The following is a 15,560-nucleotide window of genomic DNA, read 5'->3' on the forward strand; positions in this document are numbered from 1 at the left end:
TTTAAAACTCAAGTTTGCTCTGGTGGTTTTCACATCTTCATAAGTTTGATTTATTTAGATGATTTGGGATTTTTTTTGTGAAATGAGAAAATGGAAAATGTAATGTAGATAATGTTTAATGTTTAGTTTTTCTTGGACTAAATAAAATGACTGCAACTTTTTGTCATTTGAAGATTGAGATTTAAAATAACTAGTTTGGCATCACGGTCAATCCTGATCGAGCGATTCAAAAACAATGTATTTCGTTTCATTTTTCATGCAAATGAGACTTTACTGAGTTATTAAATGGAAAGCAGTCATTCTAATGACGCAGGTGAATCACGCCTCCTCACGTGGAGGGACTTGGGGAAGGCTTGGAAGGCAAACGGTGATGCATAGCACCATCTTGTGGTTATATAATGCTGGATAAAGGCTGGCAACAAAAACACACTTTGGCTGAAAAATATCTGTCTGTGTAAGAATGATTCGGTTTGAAGTTTCATAGACAGTCCAAAGTCCTGAGATAGCATTCCCTTAACATGTGTATCCTGACGCACGTTTAGACTCTTCTTTCATTTCCTTTGGAGGTTGCAGTGGGATTAAGTATGCAGATTGTTTGCCGCACACGTTTACACTATGTTAACTAATGAAAGAAAAAGCTGAGATTATCCATTTGCATGACCAGTGATGCTGCAGCTCCATTTCTTCATGTTTTTCCTCTTTTTTTCCTTTTTTTTGCAAGCAAACAGTATGCGTGTGTTTAAGCCACATCTCAAAAAGCACCAGAACATTACCTGTCACAGGACTAAATGAGCAGCAGGTCCCATGAAACACCTCATCCATAACACCTCGAGACAAACCTGCGCATTGCATTAAACATGCGCACAGGCTCAGGGCTTTTGCAAAATTCTGCTTTTTTTCTCCACAGAGAATAAGACGAATCTCCCATGTTCGCTTCCTCATAATCACAATACAAATGCGATATTTAAGAATGAGCATTTCAATCACGACAAGTGAGGCAACGGGACTTATGAATGTGCTGTATTTAAGAAAGTAATTTGGAGGTTATCGGAAATTGTCGCTAATCATTTAATAATGCACCTTTTTAGTATTCTCCTGATCCACTGTGGTCACTGCTTCAATCTCTAATCCAGTCTGCTTGTGGCTTAGTAGAGATTTGTCCTGAGAAACCGCTAGCTGCTATCTGACATGAAACAGATTTGATCCATTCTGCACTGCATATCTGTCTTTTTCAGACAGCCAGTATCCAAAAGAAATATGTCAGCAGACTGGGGATTATGCATTGCTGCTAATCACCAACCTGCCCAACATATCTTTGGTTTGACAATCCAAAAGTCATCCCCTCCCCCCTTTTTTCCATTTCGAATACTTATTTTGATCTTCGTTTAACCTCATTGTGCTGGTACAATCAGCTGTGTTAACTATCGACTTCATGCTCCGCCGGGTTACGTGATTATCTTGTGCAAATGAAAAGTGATTTAGCAGGAAAAATCCGAACATGGAGTAATTTCACATCCCTGTTCTACTGATGTTGAGCAAATAGACTCATCATCATCACCACCATCATCGTCGCCATCCAGATTTGCTCTTCTGAGAGCGAGAACGTGAGGGTGGCACACTTTATTCGCTTCGGGGATCACCATCTATCTAAGCATCATGAAGCTGATCACCAAGGGAAATAGTTTGTCTCTCATTCCTGCCTCCTGTAAATGTTGACTAGCTAACGCCACTGTGCCTCTTGTGTACAGAAAAAGAAGAAAAAAAATGATAATACAGGAAAAAAAAAAGTGGAACTTCATTAACTTTTCCTCTTTTTTTTGTCTACCACCTGCTGTGTGCACTTTCATTGTTATTTACACCCTTTTAGCTAACTGGATATTGCTGAGTCTGGCCAAATGTAAGCACACAACCTGTGGGATGAATGTGATGGATTTCTGGTATCACTGGTCTTTATTTGTGGTGTGACTATAACCACAATTCCCCAGTCACAGCTTATTGCAGGGTGAAGCTGAGCGAGATATACTCCGCGGCTGGCACGAAGCCACTGGACTTTGTAATAATTCATTGGCCAAAAAGCCCTCCATGTACTCACTGTGCAATATTTATACCCCACTGAATGTATTTCTTCAGCTACATCACCGCGCAGGCTTGGGTCAGGGATTTTCTCTCCTCAAAACGGGTTCTAGTATATCAGATGCTGGTTAAATGTGGGAAATGACACTAGGAATTTGCCCACACTCTGGCTGCTTACAATGCTGCACAGCTGGTAGCTGTTAAAATTGTTTTATGCTTTGTTGTGTTGCAGCGCCAACATCTAAAACACTGTATGTAGTTTTTTCTCTTCCTGACAATACAACTAAGTTAAAGAGATGAAAATGATGATGCTGTGTAAATATGCAATAGCTTGTTTTTTATGTCAGGTTGCTGTAAGCCTGTAATCTTGTATTCATCGCTGACAGCTTGTTGTGATATCCTTGCATAGGTACTATGATACTCTACAGTACCTCATTTATTTAAGGTTTTAGTTAGTCATTTCTTTGTTTTGTTTTCTTATTTTCTCATGTATTTTTTTCGTTCTCTGGTTCTGTCGGAGGTTTCTTCCTGTTAAAAGGGAGTTTTTCTTTCCCACCGTTGCCAAAGTGCTTGCTCATAGGGGGTCATATGATTGTTGGGTTTTCTCTGTATGTTTTGCACCCCACTTTGCAGTTATTTATTTGTCATGTATGATTTTCGTTCCACTTCTCACGTGTACACCACTTTGTGTTGGTCTTTCACGTGGAATTCCAATAAAATTGATTCATGTTTGTGGCTGTAATGTGACAAAATGTGGAAAAGTTCAAGGGGGCCGAATACTTTTGCAAGCAACTGTATTATTGTAGGGTCTACCTTACAATATAAAGCGCCTTGAGGCGACTGTTGTTGTTATTTGGTGCTATATAAATAAAACTGAATTGAATTGAAAGGTGATTCACACACAATGTAAACATCTTACATTGTGATTTAAATAAAATAAAAAAAGCCTTTTCTGCTGTTGATGAGGCTGAACGGACACAAGACATTTATTGAAACATCACAACAATACACCAACTAGGCTGGCTAAGCATTTGACCTTGACCTTTTCTGTTCATGCCCAAGGTCAAAGCTGACCTTGAAAAACAATTGCAAGAAACCATATTAACTGATCTTTTATATGACTATGGAGAGGGCTGTACAACACAGTGTTTATTTTTTCAGTACAAAACCCTAAGACATCACAATGATGACATAAAGTTTCACATAATGACATAGTAATTGAGAAATCTGCAAGCTTTTTACAGCTTGAACAGGCAAAGGATTTCAGACAGCTCTGCTCTAATCATATTTGTAAAATTAATAAAATAGACCATATTAGAAGTAATGCTTCAAGGTCATAGGTCAAAGGTTAGGATCACATGAATTTGGGGTGGCCGTTGCTCAGGTGGTAAAGCAGGTCACCTGCTACTCGGACGTTTGGTGGCTTGATCCCCGTCTGCCAAATATCCTTGGGCAACATACTAACCCCAAGTTACTCTCTGATGCATCCATCTGAGTTTGAATGTGTGTAAATGGTAAATAGAAAAAAGTGCTTATGCGAATGAGTGTGAAAACATGAATGAGGCAAGTTAGTAAAGCACTTTGAGTGCTTGGAAAAAGTAGAAAAGCGCTATATAAGACTGGTCCATTTAGCATTAGGAAAAGGCTTTAGTTTCCACTGGATCGTCTTCAAACTTTAAGCAATATAACAGTGACTGGGAGACATAAGCACTTCCTTGAGCTCCTTAAAACATATGTTTTCATTACAACATTACATGACTTCATATTGAAACCAAAAGATTAATATACTACACTAGATTTCCATTAACAATGCTGACATCAGCACAAATGATCTATGAAAACAGTGCAGACGTCACTATTGGGGGTTTCAGTATTACGAATGATGACATCAGCATAAATAACATCAGTTTTAGTATTGCTGTTCCCTGTCGGGGATAGTTAGCTCTCTGAGTGCTCTCGTCTTTATCTGTGTCTTTGTTTGTTTCTTTTTCTGTTTACTCCTTCTAGACTACTGAGAGCTCAACAACCAGGCCTGGCACACAACTACATCTTAGGCTTCAGTAGTTCTTATCTATATCAGATATTATGGTCATTATATTGCCCGAGTCATTGTTTTTTTTCTGTGTTGAATTATGACATAGTTAATATTCATTTTAGATGATAAGCAGACTTTCTGTGTTACGTTTGCATTTTTGCAGTATGTACAAAGCTGATTAAACCAACTTTATGCTGATTATGCACAACTTTTCATGTACTTGTTATCAGCCTTAAATCACTAAATCTTGTCCCATTTCACATATTCGGTCGTTAAGTCTGACGTCACTAGCCGTGTCCGGGCCTAAACTCCGCTGCAGGTCCATATATCAAACGATCACTATGGCATTACTGAGAGTTGAAAAACTGTCTAAAGTCTTTCATCTGTAATAAAATGATCAGCGTTCTGCTCTACCAGGTGTAACAATTGAGTTTAACATCCAGGCATCCATGAAAACGGAATTTATGACATTTAATGGAGTTAGAAGTTAGCAGGAAGTTAGCTCGCTAGCTTCTATCTAAATACAATATAACATGTCCTGACTGCGGGTTTTGGAAACAAATTAAAACGTACAGCTCTGTTATCACTTCCAACATAAATGAAGACAGAAAACTAAACAGCAGTGATGTTTGTAGGGTTACTGAAGTTTGGCTAGCTGGTATATAATGATGTGCTACGTGACCGCTAGCGACACAGCTATGTTAGCATAATATAAACAAGCTAACTTTTTTTCCACTCGATAAAAGTTAACGTGAGTGTTCTCGGTGGTCAGGAACAAATGTAATCGCATGGCAGGATGCTGTAAAAGGACCAAACTTCAGCCAGGAGAACAACTGAGATAATCCATCCACAATACGAGGTTAGTCATTCATATACTGCTGCATGGGCTGGGCTGTAGTTACATCCTAAGGTTTTAAAAACTGAGCTTAAATAAATGATTAGCGGTAATAAAAGCCGAGGGAGGTCAACAGGGATCACTGACTGTTTTAGGAGCTTTTTGAGATCAAATAGAAGAAAATACATAACATTAAACATGTTAACAACACAAAAACCATATTAAACGCAGACTACTTTAGGCCCGGAAGTAGGGCTGGGCCATATTATACCGTTCACGGTAATACTGGTATAATGTTAGGCAACGATAGGAAAATGAAATATCGCGATAGAATGGGAGTAAAACGCGCGTGCCTTTGTTTTCATACGCACATGGCCGATTGTTGAGTGAAACAGATGAACCAGAATTGGTTTGTAAAAATGGTGCAACTTCCGTGATGTGGAACTGGTTTGGTGTTTGTCCATCAGATACACAACAAAGCACATTTTTTGCAGAACATGCAAGCGGCCGTTGTTATTGTCATATTTGTCGGACTAAGATGCTCTTAAATCTGGGCGTAATCTGGGTCCTAAACTCCGTATGCTTCAGGTCAAACAACACTGCAGCATCACTTAGAGTTAAAAACTGTCTAAATTCTTTCATCTTTAATAAAACGATCAGCATTGCTGCTTTACCAGGTGTAACTATGAAGTTTAACTTCCAGGCATCCATGAAAACAAAAGTTATTACATTTAACGGAGTTAGAAGTTAGCAGGAAGCTAGCGGAAGTTAGCTCGCTAGTTACCTAAGCATGATATTGCATGTTCTGACTGAGAGATTTCTGAAAAAAATCAAACGTACAGCTCTGCTATCACTTCCAACATAAATGAAGACAGGAAACTAAACAGCAGTGACGTTTGTAGGGTTACTGAAGTTGGGCTAGCTGGTATATAATGATGTGCTACGTGATCGCTAGCGACACAGCTATGTTAGCATAACATAAACAGTGAAGCTGGAGGACGAACACTAACACTTTTCCACTTATAAAAGTTAACGTGAAGGTTCCTCATGGTTAGAGACAAATGCAATCGCATGGCAGGATGCTGTAAACGGACCAAACTTCAGTCAGGAGAACAACTGAGATAATCCATCCACAATACGAGGTTAGTCATTAATATACTGCAGCAACATGGGAATAGAGCAGCTGCCAGAGAATTCAACATTAATGAATCAATGGTACAGAAGTGGAGGAAGCAAGAAGAATGAGTTTAATAAAGTTTGATTTATCTGACTGCTTTGTTTCGCTTAATGTGCCTTATAATCCCGTGCACCTTATGGTCCGAAAAATGCGTACTGCACACTGCAGTTTAATGTTGCAAAGCACCTCTTTTTAACTTCAGTGGATATTATACATGGTTATGCTCAGGATATGTCAGCCCATTTCTACTGGAAATGCCTTTTGGTTAAACTTTCAGCAAGGAATTTGCATTTGCACTGTTACATTTTTATAAAGCTTTAATGTACATAAAAACCAGCTTCTTGTTTAAGTGAAAATAAATGGAAGGTTGTCTTTTTGCGCTAGTAATGTTGTGGAGTTGTATTTTGTCTCGCATCAATTATATCGTCGGTTATATCGTTATCGCAAATTTTCAAATATATATCGTGATAAATATTTTTGGCCATATCGCCCTGCTCTACCCGGAAGTAGGATTCATCATGTCATCACTTAACAACAGAATATTTTAAAGTAACTGTTTTCAAATTGTTTTCATTGTGAGAAATATGTGTAGCCATACATTGTAGTAAAACTTTTAGTGTCTTAAAATGCAGGAGTAAAAGAGTTTAGGCTAATTCTTCAAACATTTTGTAGTTTTCTGTAAAGATTCAGATGTACTTTATATCATTTTAAATAAAAAGTTCAAGTGTACTCTGTATGTTCTGTAACGAATAACACAAAAAATGAGCACATGAGAAAAATTAGCAAAAAAATAACCTTATCATATTCCTCCTTTTATACTTTTCAAATGCCACAACTCAATTAAAAACAAAGTCAATGACGTGGTGTGGAGAGCTTCTGCTGCAGTTTTATCCATTAGCAGCTTAAAGTTGTGAGAGCGATTCTTCTGCTTCTTTTATCATTAAGATGAATGACAACGAACTAATTGAAAAGTGAGCTGACAAAAAGGTTAGGTTTAATATAGAAAATCCAAAAACAGATGCCCTTGCATGAACTGAAAGAACATTTATCCGACTCACCGAGTAATGAGGCTTCTTTGGTGGGATCACGCAGGTGCCAACATGCTGCCCGATGCTGCGGTTTTACCTCACCGACACACCAGTGAAATTAATGCCCCCTTTGCCCCCACCTAGAAGATGAGATAGTAACTGAGATAAGAATACAAACCACATGAGTGTGTGCATATAGCCTGCCAGGCTGACTCTGTCTATTCTTTATTAGCAAAAGGAATCGGTGGATAATTCTAATATTAGCATCACTTTCATGTACTATTTTCAACAATGCGAGCAGTTACATACGGAAGAAGCAGAAAATAATATATATATTTATATACGTATATAAATATGTTTGATATAATCAGATTTTCTTTGTTCACTTTAAAACTGTAAAACATCGTCTCCAGCTTACAGCTTTTTTTGTAACCCACTATTTTAATACTGCAAACAAAATGATGAAAGAAACCTGAAGGTGCACATAAGAAAGCCGTAAAAACAAATCTATGGTGACTGTATCTTCAAATTCATCAAGTGCATCATCAATAAACATATAAATTCACATCTGGTAGGAATATGCACATTAAGAAAAGAGCATGCAAATGAACATAGCTATGTTTAATTTTCATTTGAATTTTGCAGATTAATGTTGGCCAAAAGAAAAAACGTTGTACTACCTTTAGGCTCGTAATGATTACCCCAGGTCAATCTGAAAGACTCCACTTTGCATCTAAGTGGCTTCCTCTTAGTGTTATTAGAAAAATACCCATCTCGTTTTTCAACTCGTGATGCTCTATTTGCATAGAATTAACCTCTCAAAAGACATTTTAAAGGCAGGCTTAAGCTGACGTGCCTCTGGAATATCTTACGTGCATTTGCATAACGTCTGCCTCCTGCTCAGGTGATAAAGCAGTGCTAAGCTGGATTACAGTATTTGGTTCTGTAACTGTGTGGGTGTGGGTGTAAGACTGCGTACCTGCTGGTGTACCTGAATATGTGCTGGAAACAGGATTTTTTTTCTTTCTTTCTGTTTTGGCATGCCTACCAATTGCCAGCAGGGCCAAAGAGAACACTTTGCTATGCCTGACTGACATGCTACTCATGTGACCTCATGAAATTACAAATCCCTTCAAGCAGTGTAATAAATCATTGGAGCCAGGTCTGGCCCACAACACTTGGATGGATGCACACACACACACACAGTGCCAACCATGATATAATATACTGAAGCCAGTTTAGTCTTAAACGCTACACCTACTTTTGTATCCTTGACAATTTAACCTGCTCCAAAAGAGCTTAAACCTACCCATCTAACAGTTTGTGCCAAAACACAAAAATAAAGACTACTTTTGTATTTTGCAACAAAAAGCTATTTTAGTATTAGAGCCATGTCAATGACGCAGTAAAAGCCAGCAACACTGTACAGTTTTAAGTGATTCGGTTGTTTAATACTCCAAAGACGCATCATTTTTCAGTGCTAACGGGTCACTTCACAGGTACTGTAAGCACTATGAGGAAGTAGACTTCCTACTTTCAGGAAACTTTTTTTCTTCTCGGCTGCTATTTTAAACCAGGTCACCTGCTACTGCTGTGAATTCCACTTTATATAACACGACTCCATCTGACAGGCGTAGGGCACCTATGTACCTGCAGTTCTTGGTAAAAATGCATTACAGCATCTTTTTAACAACAGTGCCCCTAATGTTTTTTTTCTTCCCTGAAAAGAAACAGCAAATTCGATTTAAATTTAATGACTTAATGGCTCTTAAACAGGGCACTCGAATGGCTTCCAACAGTAGCGAAGCGTGATAGTGACAACTCTGCTCCTGTCATTGACGCAAAGTTAGCCTTCCTCACTTATCTGTATTTAACTGTCTTTGCCTAGCCTTTCCACGCATGTCGCATTTGTCGCCGTCACCTTTAATTTGAATCAGTGTGCCACCTGCGCCTCCTGCCAATTTTTTTTACAAATGCTCCCGGTAATTACAACAAGGCATTGAGTAGCATCCGAAGCCTTGTTGAAAAAGATCTTTCATTCTTAGTGCTTGCGATCTCATTTAACACACTTAGGGATATATGTGATGCTGCCAGCAGGGACAGGAAATAAAAATGAGGGTCTCAATCCTCCTTAAGAACTGAGCGTGTGATAATTTGATCTCAACACGCTTCCCCTACGAGTGTATTTGATGAGTTCATTGGAAATCCTGTGGACATGTGGAAGAATGTTCTGGTGTGCGCTGGCCTCTGCCCGGGGAGCAGTAACTCAGAGCAACACAAACGCTCCAATTACAGCTGCACCCGCAAGTCCTCCGGGGGAAACCACGGGACTGTTCATTGATCTGAAAAACACCGCTGTGATAGAGGGTAAAACTTGGCTTCATTTCCAAAGGACATGAACTGTACTTTTAATTATCCCAGCTGGAACGTTATTATGATGATGATAATGAGAGAGACATCATGATTTAGCCGAGGACAGTTCGGCGTTTGCAGTTGTGGGAACTTTAGTTAGTGCAGATTAAAGCGTTAGTGTCACGACACGGCTTTACAGCATAATTATACACTGCAATAACGCTATTTTAATACGGCAGGTGATTCTGAAGATTCAGGGTGTTTGCAGGAGCAAATATAGTGAGAGGTGTGAACAGCGTGCATCACACAGTCTTCATATGAGAACAGCTTTGCTCTTAAAACTGTAGAGTAGCAGCAGTGGAGATCCCTGTACTGCAGAGGGCACCGTTAGCATGCTTTGTGTGTCATCAGCCCAACATGGTAGCCTACTGACAGCATGAGTGGAATTAATCTCAAGCTGTTATTGAATAAAACTGCCTTTGCAAAGGCACTCATTTATTTTTCTATAGTTTGTGCAACATTCATCCCGATTCATAATAAAAGTCAGACAAAGAAGAAAAATATTATCTACAAGTGAGCAATGCATCATGTCCTGACATGTATTCTACCTTTATCTTAATCCATACTAACATCATTTATTTGTCTGACCCCTGATTTGATTTCTGTGGGCTGACATTATTATTCTCCTGCACTGCTGACATTTGAACGCTGGAGGTAGAAAAAAAAGAAATCCCCCAGTGGAGTGGCTGTCATCAGTGGAGTTTCTCAGATTAAATAACACAATTGTAGGGTTTGAGTTTTTGTTGTTGTTGTTGTTTTCTTTTTTTTCAATCTTACCCGTTTGGAATAATCAGCTGCGATTGCTGCCTCGGACCAGAGCGACGAAAGAACAGAACTCCTCCGAATTTCCCTGCGGGTAAAGAGACAAAGAGGTCAGGACGTGTCACGCTTTAGTCCATTCACCACTAAACACTTACATCGGTGTACCGAACGCCAGTGCTGAGTTTGCATACAGAGTCACCGCACCGAGGTGAACGGAGACGAGCATGAGCTGGCACACACTGTAGTGTCTTCGCGCTGATGCGTTATCACCGCAGCCCTATTAGGTTTGTAAACATGCTTCATGCACTTTGAGAAAATGACTTTCCATTGTGCATAATGAGAGCTGCTAAAAATAAAACTCCTGCATGAATGCTGACAGTGTCTGCACCTTTTGCTGAAGACAGGATGGCAGGATGTTTGGTTATGTCTGCTTGGAAGTAATAATTTCTGACAGTGCCTTGTTTTAAAAAGCGTGCAAGAAAGCATAAGTATATGCTTGACACACACACACACACACACACACACACACACACACACACACACACACACACACACAAACACAGCCAGTTATAATGACATAGTGCATGTAATTGGGGCTTTAATTGAATGTGGTTTCAGGTTGTGTTGTGAAAAGGGACACAATATCCAAGCAGTATAAAGGCTGATTTTCATTCTTAGGTAGAGGCATAAATATTAAGTCGTCTACGTTTGCTTCAGTTAAGTAAAACACGTGCCCTTGAGATTGTCTGACTACCCTCAGATGTCACAGTGGCACAGGTGATTGACAGATCTCTGGCTGCGTTTGCCTCCCGTGGAGAAAAAAACACCCCACACGGATAACTGGATGTTGGACACCGCAGCACAAACTACCTCCCCTATCCGCTGTCTTCAAGCAATCTTCAAAGCGCCACAAACGTGAATCTCGCTTGACTTTCTGCATCTGCAAACCTACTTCACATCATTTTTTTTCTTCCCCACACCCACTTTGCCGAAGCACTTGATATGCAAAAATCATATGTTTACTTTTGAGATCAAAGTTTCTTTCTCCCTCCCCTTCTCCATTTTTCACCCCCATCTAAAAATGGACCCGTTTCATTATGCAAGCCAACAAAGAGCAGCGTCTGCTCGCGCAGCCCATTCCAAGCATACTGATTAATTAGCTTGTATAATTAGCTTAATGATTTAGAGAAACATGGCCAAGGCCACCCAAGTAGCTATGCTAATGGACCCCTGTCTACAGCAATTAAAATGCCCATAACTTAACAATGGTGGTGTAGAAGTCCACATAAGAGCTGTTGAGGAAAAAAAAGTATTTGCAGTAATCAATGCAAGCATCACGTTAGCTGGCGCTGTGGTAATGAATACCTTTGCACTTATCAAATTGTGAAATTGTGTTGCAAGAGTAGCATTTGTACACATGCGGACACCGCTGGAACTCTAAGCGCTAATGAAGTGTTCTCATTTGTCTCTATGATGATTAGTTTTAGCGCCGGCGGTACACTTGGTGCATTTATACCGCAAATTAGTCCAGAAATGTGTTGCAAGACGCTGAAAATGTGAACCCTTCTCTGGTGTCACGCAGAGCAAATTTATCGTCCGTCTGCCTTATTACGCCTTTCTATACAATTTCTGTCTGCCAGTTATGCTAACTCCGTCCCTGTGTGAGCACATACTGGAAAGTGAGTGAGTTAGGACATGCAGTTGTGGACTTTATAGTTTCCATTAAATGTGAGTCAAACCAGACAGTATCTCTGCTCTCTGACAGTAGCATCAGCATTCCTGGCTATACTTCAGACATAAATCGCCCATTTATGACCTTCCCCCTGAACAGTAACCAACAGAGACACCAGCTCGTCTCATAAAACCACCAGAATGTTGAACGAGAGAGAGAGAGGTGAAGACATCACTTCCATCGATACACGGCTTCGAAAATGCCAGTCAAGTGGGAGCAGTTAGAAAAAAAAAAGAAAATCAAATTCCTATTTGTATATTCTTTTAGTGCTATGACTGAATGCTGGAAAGATCTCACCTAGTCATAAATGAGTGGTAACACACTACGCACTGTGCCGCTGACAAAGCGAAAGGAATCACGGCGCCATCGAGCTTGTATAAGCAGAGCAGGAAATGGACTGGGTATGGAGGGTGAGCTCAGAGTTTGTTGCAATATTACTCTAAAACAAGTTCAGAGCTTCTGGCACCAAGATACTTTAGAAAGGCAGACTAAAAACATTCTGATGCTGAATGCAGGACTAGTTAACGATTTACAGACCAGTTATGATATTTATACATTTATAATTTAAAATGTGATATACGAGTTGCAACATCAGAAACATCAACACTGATAACTTGGTAAAAGTTGGTTTTCTTTACCTTTGAAATTTTAATTTATTACTAAGAATTGCCAAATCAACGCTATCGGCTGATAATATCAGCCAGCTATTATACATTATATTATATTCACCCATCCAGTTCATTGAATTCAAGTGTTGGAATCACTTCCATACATACGTATAAATCATACATATTAAGTCAAGCATCTAGCCATGCTGACTGCTTCTACAAACATTTGTGAAACGATGGGTCGCTCTCGGGAGCTCAGTGAATTCCAGCGTGGTACCATGACAGGATCCCGCCTGTGCAAGAAGTCAGTCATTAATTTTCCTTGCATTGTAACAGGTGTAAAGTTTGGTGCTTTACAGGAGCTGGGCTCGACCCCTTAGTTCTAGTAAAAAGAATTGTTAATGCTTCAGCATACCAAGATATTTTGGACAATTTCATGCTCCTAACTTCATGAAAACAGTTTGGGGTCGGCTCCCTCCTGACTGTGCACAAAGGTGCACAAGCAAGTCCATAAAAACATGGATGAACGAGTTTGGTGTAGAGGAAGTTTACTGGCCTGCACAGAGTCCTGACCCCAAACCAGCAGAACACCTTTGGGATGAATTAGAGCAAGACTTTGAGTGTCTCACAAATGCGCTTTTGGAAGAATGGTCAAAATTTCCCATAAACACTCGTAAATACGTGGAAAATCTTCCCAGAAATGTTGAAACTGTTATAACTGCAGAAGGTGGAACAACATCATATTAAACCCTGTGGATTAAGAAGAGGATGTTGCTCAAGTTCATATGTGTGAAGGCAGACAAGTGAATTCATTTGGCAATATAATGTGTCAGACGGGCTCTAAAACTATCAAATAAATTAAAAGCAATATAAAACTGTCAAAAACAACAATAAGAAGACGAGGTGATGAAACAAAATAGGAGACGGCATAAAAGTGGCTCAAAGTGGAAGCATTGAAAAAGCCTACTTATAAAAATATGTCCTTAAGAGACATTTAAAAGACAATCAGGCTCTCAGCAAGCTGCCCTCCTCAGGGAGATTCTTCCAGACAGTGAGTGCCCTAACAGAAAAAGCCCAGTCACCCTTGGTCCTCAGCTGAGACTGTGGCGTGGCTAACAGAGCCTCAGCCAAGGACCTCTGCAGAGACTGCAGCCTGGAAAATAAATGCTCCACTGGAATGTAACTCATGTGATTTCTGCTTATTAACCCTCTGGAGCCAACAGAGGCGCCGGTGCGTTCACATCACATGACCCATTTAAGACGATCCAGCAGCAAGATCATCTTCACTTGGGTCAAAAGTGCAGACTTTAAACCATATACCAGTATATGGTATATGGTTTATACACCATATAACCATATACCTAACAGTGCAGTTATGTGGATTTTATCACAGTTTGATGCATAGAAGTCGTACATGACAAAAACCAGCCAACATAACAATCGCGCTTATGTCGCCTATACTGTGGACACATTTTACTGTAAATAACACAGAAGCTTTTCAGATGTTTTATAATGTGATGCATGATAATGATAAACTATGTAAAATGATACAAAAGCAAAACTTCTGAATCTCATTGATCGTTATAGTTAAGATAATTTCATTATTCAGGCATTTGTTTTAGTTTGACATTACATAGCATCGTTTGCTAGCAATGCTAGGTGCTGCTTTCCCAAAGTGTGGGGTGGGATTAGGGTTAGAGTTGGCATATATGAGGACTTAGATCAAAGAGGGTTATTATCATGAATATCTCAGGATCAGGATTGTTAGGAACTCATTCCTAACCATGTTTGTCACTGAAGACAGCTGCTTGAAGCAAAGGCGCTAATTAGAGCGGTGACAGCTAGCTATAAAGGGAGCTGCAGGGAATAACACCAAAACACTGAGCTGAAAAAGGGGGAAAATTCATTGTAGAGAAACAGCATTGGGTGATAACTTACTTCATGTTCTTGAGTACCAGGTTCAGTTGATTAAAGCAAAAGAAATTATTAGACATGGCTTAAATGAACGGGCTTGTTTTCTTACACAATTTAGAGAAAGATTAAAAATGAAAATAAAGAGGATCATAGTTCAACCTAGCGCTGGCCCCAGTGTGGCACTGAAAACACAGAACAGCCCATCTGCTAAATGCTTGATTAGACTAGGAGTGAAGAAACAAAACTCTGACAGAGACAACAACTTTGATATTATAATTGTTATCATTTTAAAACGGATGCTTAACAGCACTGCCATTTCCAAATGGCTTCAGCATTTCCAGTAGGTTCCATATGCCATGTCTCCGAAAGCCTCTTTAATGAAACAATGTAAGGCAAATGAGTCATTATGATTCGCAGCACTCCCAAACACACTAATTACCACTCAGACTTGATAACAGTCTGTTTGTGTCTGTGTCTGCGTGTTGCCAGCAGGTGCACCGCTATTCACTTGTGCGAGCTGAACATCACAGTCCCGAGTTTGACACCATTGTGTCAAAAACTCTGTGCTCAGCTCGTCAGCTCTGGTGCGCTGTGCCCAAACAAGCCAGCTAAAAATGAGCATTTGGGATCTGCTTTTTTTTTTTTTGCTTCTTTCACTTTCTCTCTCTGTACCCAGAGCTGCCTCTGCGGCACAGACGCAGAATTAGTTATATACTGCATCATGTGTCTGTTCAGGATTGCTGTCATCCTACCCAAAAAAGGAAAAGAGAACAGAAATAAAAAAAATAATAAAAAAAGGTATGTTTTTAGGAGAGAGGAGGTTTGATATTTTAGACATATTTGCATAGGTTTGCAACAGTCGGGCTGATGTTGACGGATATCAAATTTACCATGCGAGCTGTCTCGGTGAGGAATTCAAAGTTTCAGGTATACGGAAGTCACCGATGAAGCACAAACTTGTTTTTCTCCCCCTCATGGGTTGCA

The 15,560-nt window shown here is 39.7% G+C and overlaps 1 protein-coding gene across 22 annotated transcripts in view; it reads right to left on the reverse strand.

Moving 5' to 3' along the window:
- ptprda (protein tyrosine phosphatase receptor type Da) overlaps positions 1-15,560 on the reverse strand; it is a 406,188-nt gene that overhangs the window by 235,182 nt on the left and 155,446 nt on the right. For all 22 annotated transcript variants that reach the window (XM_026161910.2, XM_026161898.2, XM_026161908.2 and 19 more), the window contains exons 5-6: positions 10,338-10,410; positions 7,179-7,288 (exon numbers count right to left, since the gene is read on the reverse strand). The gene's annotated coding sequence lies outside the window, so the exon portion shown is untranslated. The remainder of the gene's footprint in view (positions 1-7,178; positions 7,289-10,337; positions 10,411-15,560) is intronic.

Source organism: Astatotilapia calliptera, chromosome 3 (assembly GCF_964374335.1).
Source record: "Astatotilapia calliptera chromosome 3, fAstCal68.1, whole genome shotgun sequence".
NCBI lineage: Eukaryota > Metazoa > Chordata > Actinopteri > Cichliformes > Cichlidae > Astatotilapia > Astatotilapia calliptera.